The sequence below is a fragment of the Chenopodium quinoa genome, unplaced genomic scaffold (genome assembly GCF_001683475.1).
Source record: "Chenopodium quinoa cultivar QQ74 unplaced genomic scaffold, ASM168347v1, whole genome shotgun sequence".
Lineage (NCBI taxonomy): Eukaryota > Viridiplantae > Streptophyta > Magnoliopsida > Caryophyllales > Amaranthaceae > Chenopodium > Chenopodium quinoa.
The window spans coordinates 1,205,897-1,218,689 of record NW_018743122.1 but is presented as its reverse complement, the minus strand read 5'-3'; the positions used below and the strand labels follow the sequence as shown (position 1 = coordinate 1,218,689).

Genomic DNA, 12,793 nt, shown 5'->3' with positions numbered 1-12,793 from the left:
GTTTCCTTGGGCTGAGGATGCGGATCATTGTATCTATCCGGCACATAGTAGAATGGAAAGTGATCATGGATATGATGAGCAACGTTGGTGGAGGAGTATTTCAGAGGAAGGAAAGTATGACCCTCAAACTTCCAAGTCCGCTTCAATGATTCATCCGGCTATGCGGTATTTTAACCGAATCCTCACGTACGCTCTTTGCTCCAAGTACTCTTTGGGAGCTATCTCGCGTGAGGAGCTTTGTTGGTTATGGATAGCCGACCAAAATGACTTTAAGATTGAGTCGGTGGATTTCACCGAGCATTTGATCACTCAATTCTTGGATATACATGATGGAGTTTGCCTATAGGGGTGCATCCAATTGGGAGGGATGATTTCTATCCTAGATCTTTGCATTGATGATGAATACAAGACTTTGTTAGATGAGCTTCCCCCGATTATCGATCCTCTAGAAAAGTCTCCCTCTCATTTCCTCAACATCTCCGACCTTGTGAATCAAAAGTTTCTCGATCGAACTAGGAAGGATGATGTTTTCATTTGGAAAGTTTCTCGGTTTAAGGAATGGTTCCTCATCCCATGCAAGGAGTCAACTATCCGGCCCAAAGAAAGAGATTCCTTGTCTTGGAGGCCCCCGTGCGAGATATTAATCCTTCTATCCGACGAAGGACAAATTGTACGAGAGGTCGCTCAACCAATGCTTGCTCATCGAATGCTCATTCTCTTCCACTACTAGAAAACAGGAAAATAACGACGGAAAATTTTCTTCGAAGACACCCTGTTTTCCGTCAGAAAACACGTTTTCGACAGAAATTCCTTCGAAAAACACGTTTCCGACAGAAATTCCGTCGGAACTGGTTGTCGGAAAATCATTTGTAGGAAAATGGGCCTTTTCCGTTGGAATTTCCATCAGAAACACTGTTCCGACGAAATTCAGTCCGCCGAAAAATATTTTCAAGCCCGAGAAAGTCCGTCGCAAGTGTCCGACAAACTGTATTTTGTCGGTATGTTGCGACGGAAAGTCTGTCGGAAAATTATTTAAAAAAAAAAACAAAAAAAAAGCCTCCCCACCCCACCACCAACCCATAGCAACAGCAACCACCCCGCACCACTGCACACCGACACCAACCACAACCACAACCACACACTAGCCCCTATCCCACCTTCAAACACCACCACCGACACCCACACCAGCCCCTATACCACCTTCAAACACCACCACCTACACCCACACCAACCCCTATTCCACCTTCGAACACTGCCACTGACACCCACACCAGCCCCTTCCCACCTTCAAACACCACCACCGACACCACTACACCAAAAATAAACCCCAAAACACAATACTTAGCAAAAAAAAAACCGAAAATAACCCAAATAATCGAAAATCAACTCAAAAATACGAAAATTGAGACAATAAAATCGAAAAACACCACACAAATAAATCAAAACCAATATATCTACATATTTAACAAGAATTTCATAAAGAAAATTCACAAAAACAATAATTAAACCACAAAAATTAAAGGAAATATATAATTATACAATTATTTAATTAAATTTATAAATTAACATTACAATTACATAAAAAGTTAACTAGATCTATGCGCATGTGGTCGTCGTTCTTCTTTTGGTCGCCGTTGTTGTTGTGGTTGACTGGTCGCCGGTGTTGCTGTAGTCGTCGTTGTATGTTGCGACGGTGGTTATGGTGTTGTTGTTGGTGGTGGTGGTAGGGGGTGAAAGAGGAGAGGAGAGGAGAGGAAAGGAGGGATGAGGAGAGAGAAAGAGAGGAAAGAGAAGATGAGAGAAGGGCTGAAGGGGCGGACGAAGGGGATGAGGAGAGAGAAAGAGAAGAAAGGAAAGGAGGAAAGTTGAGGAGAGAGAAATAAGAGGAAACAGAAGTAAGGGGAAAAAAAAGGGGCGGAAATAATGAGGTGTTTAGGGTTAGAATTAAATATATATTTTGCTTTTCCTTAAAATTCCGTCGGAAATGACCTTCTCTGACGGAATATTCCGTCGGAATGTCCATTTTTTTCGACGGATTTATTTTCCGTCGGAAATTTTGAATTCGTCGGAATTATTAGACGGAAATAAAATCCGTCGGAAATATCGATTTTTCGGACGGAATTTCGGGTCCGTCAGAACTGGACCGTCGTTATTTGACCTGATTCTTGTAGTGTTCCCCGGTTGAACCAGGAGGTACACCTATTCTTTCCCCCTCTCCCACTCCTTCTACTTTTAATATGTCAACCATTCATGCCAAGCTTGATTCTATTGCTAACGTGTTGTACTCCATGCCTTCTATGCAACCCCCTTCTCTTAGGTATGATTATGTATTAATTATATGATTTGCATGTTCGGAGGGGGGAGATTGAACCTTATGTCAACTACCCGTATCTCCCGGTCCAACAAGGATCTGTCCCTTAATGGGAACCTTTTGATCCTACTGTGGGTCCTAGACCTTGTTACCCTTATTGGGAGGGTCACCATGTTCACCCTAGTTCTATCATAGGCACTGCCCGACCACTTACGACTATAGGTGGCCCGGTGGTTGTGATTATGCATATGATCCGGCTAATCCTTCGCCTTTTCCGGACCCGGAGACTTTTGGTAGGTGGGGTAGGTCGGGTGAGCCGGTCTTAGATGATTGTTCTCATTATTTTGAGGTTGATAGAATTAGGAGGAAAAGTAGGTTAAGGGGTAAGGCTCCCATGGAGGTGAGCGAGATGGCAAGCTCTAGACATTTGATGGAGACCAGTGAGGGGGGTTCTCATTCTACCCCTTACCATAGTGCGGAATGATACTACCATGGCTACCCCCCTTCTTATGTGCTTTATATGATGTTTCTCTATTACGTATACGTCTTTAGGTTTAGAGTTAGGGGGTGGCCCATTTTAAGCTTGGGGGTATTCTATGTCATTTGTTGTTGTGCTTCGTTGTTTCCCCCCTTGCTTTTGTAGTTCAATCCTGGTCTCGTATGCTTCTGGTATCGATCTCTGAGTCCTTTGGTTTTATGATGACGATGTTGTGCTTCTGTTGATTTCTCTGCCCGGCTATTGACCTTGTTGTTTGATTCGCTGATCGTTGTCTGTTGATTTTCTCTGTATCCCTGTTAAGATGATTCCTGATGATGATTATCTGATATCTTGTTTCTTGTTACTATTTCGGTCTGATGTCTCATTGGATACTATTCATGTTGCTATTACTACTTGCTTTTCCTTTATTTTCATTTTTTTTTATTTTTATTTTCTTTCTTTTCTTTTGTTTGCTTTTGTTTGGAAGTTACTAACAATTTTCTTTATATATAGATCTTTATTTTCTCACCTTGCTCTATTGCTTATGCTTTGGATTTCAACAATTCGTAAGGTGCTCTTTCACCTTGATTATGTAGCATAGCTTTAGTGCACGGTGAGATCTTTCTATTTCTCTTCTCTTTCTTTTCTTGGTTGCTTAGATTAGGATTAGCTTTAGGATGAGTTGAATGGTTCGAGGATGTTTGCTTTGTAACACCTAGCGTGTTTGGGGTCATTGGCGTTGTTGCCGAATGACCGCTTGTTTGATGATTGGGTATTACTTGTAATTGCTTGCATTCTTGTGCTTTTCTCTCTTTATTTTGATTTTTAGTTCTTTTCTTTCTTTAAATTAAAAATAAATCATTTTTGAGGCTATTCTTTTCCTTTTTGCTTGTTTAGCTCCTATCTTTGGACATTCTACAATTCGGAATTTTGTCTTTGCATGTATGCTTTCCTGTGTTTTATTGGTGTGCATGCTTTGAGAGTATTTGCAGTTGACTCTAGGATAAGGTATGCTAAGGTAGCGGTTTAGACATTTTGGGGCCTTGAAGCCGGATTCTTTTGCTTTGTGGTAAGACGGAGTTGCTTTCTTTGGTGGATTTGACACCTTTAGTAAGTTTTTGCTACAACCTTGTGAGGATGTTTCTTTTTCAAGCCTTCATCATGTTTTGATTGTGCGGCATGAATCCTTGACCTTTGCGTACATAATCTTGAATCTTGACTCATAATTCTCAAACACGAGACTGAACCAACTAGGAAGGACAAAGGCAACTTTTCGGGGGGGGGGGGGAGGGTAATTTCTCATTTCTAGGATTTTTCTATCTTTTTAGTTCATTGGGTTTACATTTGCCTTCTTGCTAACCATTTGAGCCTATTCCCTCCTTTTCAAGCCACATCTTTAGATCTTGAGCCTTTTGTTTCATTTTCGTTTCCATTCTTGGTTTTTGTGAAGCAATTGATCATTATTGTTGGAGTATGTGGTGAAGGAGTTTGGATATTTGGTTCTCTTGAAAGCAAGTTTATGTTGTGATATTTGTTTGAATAATGGCAAGTGAATAAAGAAAAAGCCGTCCATAGTAAAACAAAAGGCAAGGACAAAGCTTATGCAAAATTATAAAAGTCGTCCTAAGATAAATAGGCATGGACAATTGCTTTAAAAGAAATGAAAATACAAAAACAAAAAGAGAAGAAGAAATAGTAGTGAAAATGAAAAAATTCAAAAATATTTTGATGTAATTTCTTTTCCGTTTTCAAGCATTGAGGACAATGCTTCCTTTTAGCTTGGGGGAGAAACGTTTACGCTTTTTGTATATATGCTTGTGTATATAGCTTTGAAAATTCTTGGGGGTGTTAGTTTGTTTTTATTTGGTGACTTCTCGGTTTTGGTGTCGAGGTTTGGCCAATCTTTGTTTCATAACCTAGATGTATCACCAAATTTTTAAAATTTTAGCCTACCCCTAACCTTTTGCCCTTACGTTACAACCTTTGGGAAAATCCTTTCGACCTAGTGGTTGAGTCATATACCGAGGGAGGGCATTATGAGTTAAAGCCTAAGGAAAAGGGATGTAAGGTCAAGATGTCGAGAAACCCTCAAATTCTACTCTTTTTCCGGTTTCTTCGAGGAACCATAGAGGCGCTTACTAAGGGAAGATTTGAAGCCATAGGGAGAACGTGGCTAGATTGGTTGTGATGAAAGTGGATTCCGCCTCATTAGTTCTCTATGCTTAGCATACCTAATGTTTCAATCAAACATGAATATCTTGAAGAATGCATACCCATTTCATGTAGAAAGTTTTCATTCATTTGCATTTGACCGTTTGTGAAGGTCCCTATCAAGAGCTATTTGTTTGAATTTTTGTTTTACCTTCTTTTTCTTTTTAAATGATTTTGCCTCATGTTATTTCAAAGAGTTCTGGGTTAAGCTCTTAGGAAACCCTTACGAGACCTCACTCATTCTCATAGGCGACTTTGGGGTTTAAAGGGCTTGTTGTAGCTAAAAACAACCGTGATTCCTAAGTTAGTGAGTCTTAGTGTATATCCTTTTTCTCTTTTTTTCTTTTCTAAATAAGCCCTCCTTTTTCCTTTTTAGCTTTTGTTTTGCTTGGGACGAGCATAAGTCTAGCTTGGGGGAATTTGATGGCACTCATAGGGTAGTGTTTTAGGATGTTTTCACCTTGTTTTTCATGCTTTTCTTTTATCATTTCGGTTATTTCTCCTTTAGTTTCTCTATTTCTTCTATCTTCGTGTTTTAGTTTCCTTTATGTGGTTTTCTTCGTGTTTCTCTTTTATATTGCTTTTTTCTCTTCTATTTTCTTTCTTTGGTTTCTTTTGTAGGTGCTTAAGGAATTAGCTTCGCAAAAGAATAAAGAGGAGAAAAAAGAGCTAAGCAAAGGAGATTCAAGCCTTTTGGAGAGGGCTTGGAGAGGGCTCGGAGAGGGCGCTCTGCATCTTTTCATTGCCGCGGGCACGGGTCCTAAGGGCCGCGGGCGCGGGTAAGTGCATCAAGTTGGTGATTTTTGTCAGGAACTCTCCGCGCCCTAACTGCGGTCTAACCGCGGGAAATCTAGAGAGCCCGCTCCAGTTAGGGAGCTCGCGGCCCCCCTGTCTTCACCTGAAACAGGGCATCTGTCGCGCCATGAGCCGCGAGCGCGGGTGTCTTCGCCGCAAGCGCGGGCTACAGTACCTGCGGGCGCGGGTCTTGCCTTGATTGCCCACGGAGTTAGTTATGGGTTTCGTACCCATTTCTCCGCGCCCGCGGGATCTTCATGGAGAAGGCGCGGTCGATCAGTTTTTCTTTTTGTCTATAAATACTCTTGTAAATCCTTTTAAAGGCTAACTTTTAGATAATATTTCATTTGCTTAGTTTTTAGAGAGAGAAGTTAGAGTGAAAGTAGAGATTGTAATTCCTTGATTTGATTTGTAATTCAACATTGCTTCTTTAATCAAGTTTGGATTTCTTCTTCATATCAATGAAAGTTTGTGAGATTTCTTTCCTTTGAATTTACTTCAATTGCAATTCTCTTTAATGCTTGAATGTTTGGTTTGGATTTTGATTTAGTTTTGAGAATTTGTTGATTGATTGTTTTTCCCTTTGATTTAGCTTGAAATGAATATGTTTGTGATTGAATTTGTTTTGGCTTTTAATTTCACCATTATTAGTGAGTAGATTAGTTGCTAGGGAGAAGGGGAAGCATGCTTAATCGATGATTTTTGCCAGTTGATTCATTGATTGATTGAATTGTTGCAATTAAATTGGTTGATATAGTTGTGCATGTGATTAATTAGACTAGGAGTGATCAACTTATAAGATTAATCTAGATTGAATTGCAAATTTCAATGACATGAACCCTTGATTTGAGAATTGCTTTAATTGATTGAATTTGATTGTGATTCTCCTTGTTAGCTTACTAACTGCATAATGTTTATTATAGGCTTACTAACTGCATCAGACCAACCATCTGAGCATATAGAAACCCATCATGTTTATTATAGGCTTACTAACTGGTGAAATTATGTTGTTGCTGAGACAAGGTTTGCGAGCCATTATGTTGTTGTTAGCATTGGGAGGTAGCTTTGAGAGTAGTTCCTTACGTGAAGAAGTGTCCGGGCCAAGGTATTCTTCTTAGATCTGATAGTGCTCTGCAATTTGAAGGTTGGTGTGATTCGAATTGGGCAGGTTTCCCATTAACTCAACGATCTTTGACGGGTTGGTTTGTATTACTTGGTTTATCTCTTGTGTCATGGAAGACCAAAAAACAACCAACGGTGGCTACAAGTTCGTCAGAAGTAGATATCGATCAATGGCTACATGTGAATTGAAGTGGTTGAAGAGAATGCTATATGATTTAGAAGTTGAACACAAGCAAGGGATGAAAGTTTTCTGTGATAGTCAATCAACCCTACATATTGCTAATAAAGAGGGTCTCATATTGAAGTTGATTGTCATTATATTCGAGATGCAAATTGAAGTTGTTGTTATAGATATTAATTATATCTGAACACAACCAAGCACATTGAAGTTGATTGTCATTATATTCGAGATGCAAATAAAGAGGGTCTCATATGTCTATTATATGTGTCTAAGAAGATACAGTTAGCAGATATCTTCACAAAGGCATTGGGTATGGCACAATTTGAGTTTATTCTTAGCAAAATGGGCTTTCGAGATCTCCATGCTCCATCTTGAGGGGGGTGTTGAGATAATATTATATATGTAAAAATAATATTTAGGAAATATTGTTAGGAGTCCTTAATTATCTTTATGTTAATATTTGATTCCTAAGATGATTAGGAATATATTTTGTAAACAATATATGTACACGTTTGAGCATAATGAGAAATTGAGGTATTGAGTTAATTTGACATTAATCTTATTACCTAATCTTATATTTTTATCCCTTAATCCTTCTACAGGATTCCACAAAAAGCTTTTCTCCTCGTAGCAAGCACTATCGGTTTGACAAAATGACATATGACGTCTTAAGTTTGCGGCCTACCTTCAGATATAATTAATATCTATAACAAGTTTGCAAATCCAAAAGACAAATAAATAGGTTTTCCTAATGGCTACCTATGGCTGGTAGGCCCATGCAGGTTGAACATGCTGGTGACACAAAGTACTTGTATACATCCTATTTTATTGGTGCAAGGAGAGGCCTAGGCAAGGAAATTATGTTCCTTTGGAGTAAGATAAGGAGCAAAATATTCTTTGGCGTAGTGCCTTTATGCTAAAACTTTGACGCATTGTTTGAAAGGATTGATAGCAGATATAAAATGACTGAAATTTGGAATCATGCAGAAAGGAAATCCCAAAAATCCCACTCTCAGACTTGTAGCATAATTAACATTGTGCTTTTATACACAGTTCTTTAAATATTTGAATTTGAATTTTGCTGCCCTTAGGTTGCATTTATACTTAGTATATATTATATTAATTAATCGGACAAACAAAAGCTGGGTTCTTTATCTAAATCAAATGTGCAAGTAACAAATAAAGGGGTTGCTAACTTATTGGTCAAACGGATCAAAAACTGCCTAACGAAACGAAAAAAAAAAAACTAAACTTATTTTAAATCAGGTTCTCATACAAGTGTCTTAAGTAAAACTTATACTCGGTGCAAAATTCTTTTATATAGCAGTTAACATGTGAAAAGTTTTACAAAACATCAACTAAATGTAAACTCCTATCCTAATAGTAGGCTGACCATTAAAACAAGCACCAAGCTAAGAACAGCAAAAGCAGCAAACCTGAGGTAGAAAAAGCTGTAGAGGCTTAATGCTTGATTTACCAAGAAACAGATCAAGGATCAGGACCTAGTACATTTCAATTTTATCCTGCGACGGAAGCACATCAATACTTTATTAAGTGTTGATTCTACGGAGCTTATTTACTTACTTCCCGTGTCTTTATTTAGCTGACACACTTTGACTTTTATCACAATTTGACCATCAATATCTTTGATTATTTATCTATAAAACTTATAACAAGTTAAAATTCAAATAATATACATTAGGAAAAATCTAATATCATACTTATTAACACTTGCTTATGAATAATAGCCAAAAAGGATGGTCAAAGATAAGCTAAAATCAATATATGTCAACTAAATAGAGACAGAGTGAGCAGTACTTGACTAAAAATCTAAAATTGTGCTGGAAATCGAAATCGGGAAGAAGTGAAATTTTTTTATGATTTAACTTCGAATTGCGAGAACCCAAATGACTTATTGCTAACGAGCTAACTTTGAATCCACATTTCAGATGAGAAGGTCAACATATTAACAATTACGTCATCACCAAAATGCAGTCAAGTTTTAGCCTTTTCTATTAACCAATATAGTTCATGCAAACTTTAACTGACCTCTTTCTGTGGAGCCAATTTAGGAGGGTCTAAAATGACAATATCCCATGTCTAGTTTCTAGCAGCAGCTTTCTTCATAAAGTCAGATGCATCTTGCTTTAAAAATGTTACCCTCTCAGATTCTAGGCCATTGAGTACAACATTTTTTTCTGCAAGCTCCAGAGTAGGCATCGATGAATCAATACCTTGTAACAGATAACAATTTTTAGTATTCATCCTCATGACAGATGCACACAATATAACTTAGAAACATGGTTTATCATGGTTTGAAACTACAATTTGTCTTACATCCAGTGATAATTATTAATTTAATGATTTGACAGCTAAATAGAACCATAGGAATACATTAATAGTTTTTGAGGTACATAAGAACATAACCTAGTCATTAAGGCGGAAAAGTAAATCGGAACTATTTCTTTTTCCCATTTCCAAATCTCCATTTTTGTTAGAGGATGTTTGTTTGTATTTCCATCTTTCTTCCTCCTCTAGATTGAACAATAAATGACATCTCAACTTCATGAACGTAAAAATTACATAGTCTTATGAGCCTCCCAATATTCATATCCTTTGTCTTAATAGGTCCAGAAAATATTACAGCTTGTGCACAAGAAGTACCAATTTTAAATTTAGACTTTCCTAATTTAAAAAAAAAAAATCTAAAATTGAGTGACCTTATAGTTATGCCCAAAAACAATTGCAAGCCTACAACTCTACCAAAAAAAAAACCCAATACTATGAAGCATATGTCATAATTTATGATGTGAAAAGCATAATTTCACATGTTAATTATGCCTTATAATATACTACCTCCGTTTTTATTTAGTTGACACGTTTTAACTTTAACACTATTCACACACCTCCTTTTGACCATATTTTGTGCTTTATACGTAATGAAAAATATAGTCATGTGGGATCTTGTTAGATTCTTCACGTTATATACTATTAAAATATCAATTTTTCATAATTTTTGCTTATTAATAATTAAAGATATTAATGATTGAATAAATGTATTGGCAAGCATGACTAAAAAAACGTATCATCTAAAAGAGGAAGTAAGATTTAAGGCATTGGATAGCTGCCATAATATGCCTACATCATTCTCCAAACAAAAGTGTGTGTCTGTGCGTGTGTGTGTTGGGGAAAGGGGTAAAAATTTCAAAAATGTAATACATTAATGACACAGCACCACCACGTGCTGCATTAAGAGAAAATCCGCCACTATAGCAGCATATATCAAGGACCCTCTTGCCTTCTGCAATTGTTGCTATGAAATGACGGTTTTCACGTTGATCAGCATAAAATCCTGTTTTCTGTCCCTCAAGGGAAATAGCATATATAATTTCATTTTCCTTCACCGGTAAAAGTTTCAGCAATTAGATTGCAAATACTGATTAGGAAATAATGAGTGAATAGGATCATAAAGCCATACTCACATAACTTTTCTCCACGTTAAACACAATATATTTAGAAAAAGCAAGTTATTTCTCTCTGTTTATGCCTTCTTTCAGGTGGTAAATACCTCTACTTGAGGAAGAGGATCAACAGGTGCATGCTTCAACTACAAAAGGTCTAATCCCTCTTCTTTTAACATGTCAACTGAAGGTCTCCAGTTTATATGACGTATTCCATCAACTTTATTGATACACGCCTCTATTTCAAGTTTGTACTTCTCAACCCATGCAGCAGAAGATGCAACAACAGCTACATCACCAAACACATCAACAATAAGTCCAGACAACCTGAGTCCAGCATATGATATATAATGAGATGAAGAAAACACCAAAGACAATGTTACAAAAATGCATCATAGTCCGTGTAATAAACAATGAACAGAATTTTCTAATAATCATTAACTTGAAGTATGATATTCTTTTAAAAGCTTTGTAAATATATAAATACTCCCAAGTTTGATGTACGCACCAGTCTCCTTCACTGTTGATAAGACGGTAGGCATTTGTATTTATAGAAGGGAGCCCCTAATTGTCTTCCTAAATCTGTGGCCGCATTTATTCTATGCTCCAGTAGCTCTCCATGTTCAATGCACATGTAGGCTCTCTACATATGTAGAAGAAAATATATTGAATTCATCCTTTGTTGAAGTAATAAGGAAAAATACATTATTCTCTTAAGACTAAATACCTCGAAGCTTCCTCTGCTAACTGCATTAGACGAACACAAAACATAGAAACAGAGTTGTATAAGCCCCATCCTATTGGAATTTCTGCTCCATCGGCTACTAAAACAACTTCACCGGTCTTGGGCGGTGGCCTACCAATTATTCTATCAACTGCCCCACTATAGACTATAGGACTTCCATACTTAAAGAGTTGAGTCTTTCCTTTCTTCAGAACAACCTTTGCAACTCCTGCAAAGTATAGATATAATACTAGTGACAATTAGCATACAGTGCAAAAACAATGATGTCAGAGTACAAGGAAATCTATGATATTGATAAAACAAAAAAGCCCTTTCTCTAACCCCTCTTTGTTCATTTAATTTTATTCCAAATTGGCAGCTACTTATCAGCATCACTTCAAAGTGGTGCCACAAAAAGTCTCACTATTTTCAAAGTGGTGCTGCCCTCTACAGACTTGCAGAAAATATCAGTTTCCCCATATTAGCGTTGGATTGGTTTATTCACCTTCGTTTTGGGTTTATGCCATCCATATGGTAGCTCATATCCTTAATATTCTACCTTCGACGACCATTCAAAACAAAACACCAACCGAAGTCTTATACCGTAGGTTGCCCACATACGATCAGCTTCGTATTTTTGGATGTCTTTGCTACCCTAACTTGAGTGCCACCGCTCCTCATAAGCTAGCTCCCTGCTCTAAGCCATGTGTCTTTTTGGGGTTCCCTTCCAACCATCGGGGTTACCTATGCTATGACTTATCATCTAACAAAATCACGATTTCACGTCATGTCACTTTTATAGAGGACATTTTCCCCTTCTCCGACCTCTCTCAATTTCGTGAATCTGATTATGGATTTTTACAATCAGAAATCCCTCCCCTACCAGCGCCACTTCTCATCCAAGCTCACATAGGCCTAGAAAATCGGCCCATGTCTGATGGGCCAAACTCCACACCACAAAACCCACCTAACTCCCCACACAACTCTCCCTTACATTCACCTCCCTTGTCCAACTCACGGCTGGGCTGTGACTCGGCCCAACAGGCCACACCACACCGGCCCAGTTCGCCAGCTTCCCCCATTTCTCCTTTGATCCAATTTGGATCAATTCCCACAAATGCTGTCCACATTCCTCAAACAAGCCCAATTCCTATTCCATCACATACCATGACTACGCGAGCTAAGGGTGGGATTTTTAAGCCTAATCCGAAGTACAATTGTTCGACCCAAGCTATCTCTTCCATTCCTAAAAATCCCAAATTAGCCAAACTTGATCCGAATTGGAATGCCGCCATGAATGAGGAATATAATGCTCTTGTGAAACAGCAAACTTGGGAACTTGTTCCGAGACCGGAAGGGGTGAACATTATTCAATGCATGTGGCTATTTAAGCACAAATTCAGGGAAAATGGTGACTTGGAGAGACACAAGGCGAGACTTGTTGTAAATGGCAAGTCTCAACAGGTTGGAGTTGATTGTGATGAGACATTTAGTCCGGTGGTAAAACCGG

General features: G+C 38.1%; 1 pseudogene; it reads right to left on the bottom strand.

Moving 5' to 3' along the window:
• The window catches only part of LOC110731997, an 88,172-nt pseudogene extending 75,759 nt beyond the window's left edge, over positions 1-12,413 (bottom strand).
• Between the last annotated feature and the right edge of the window lie 380 nt (positions 12,414-12,793).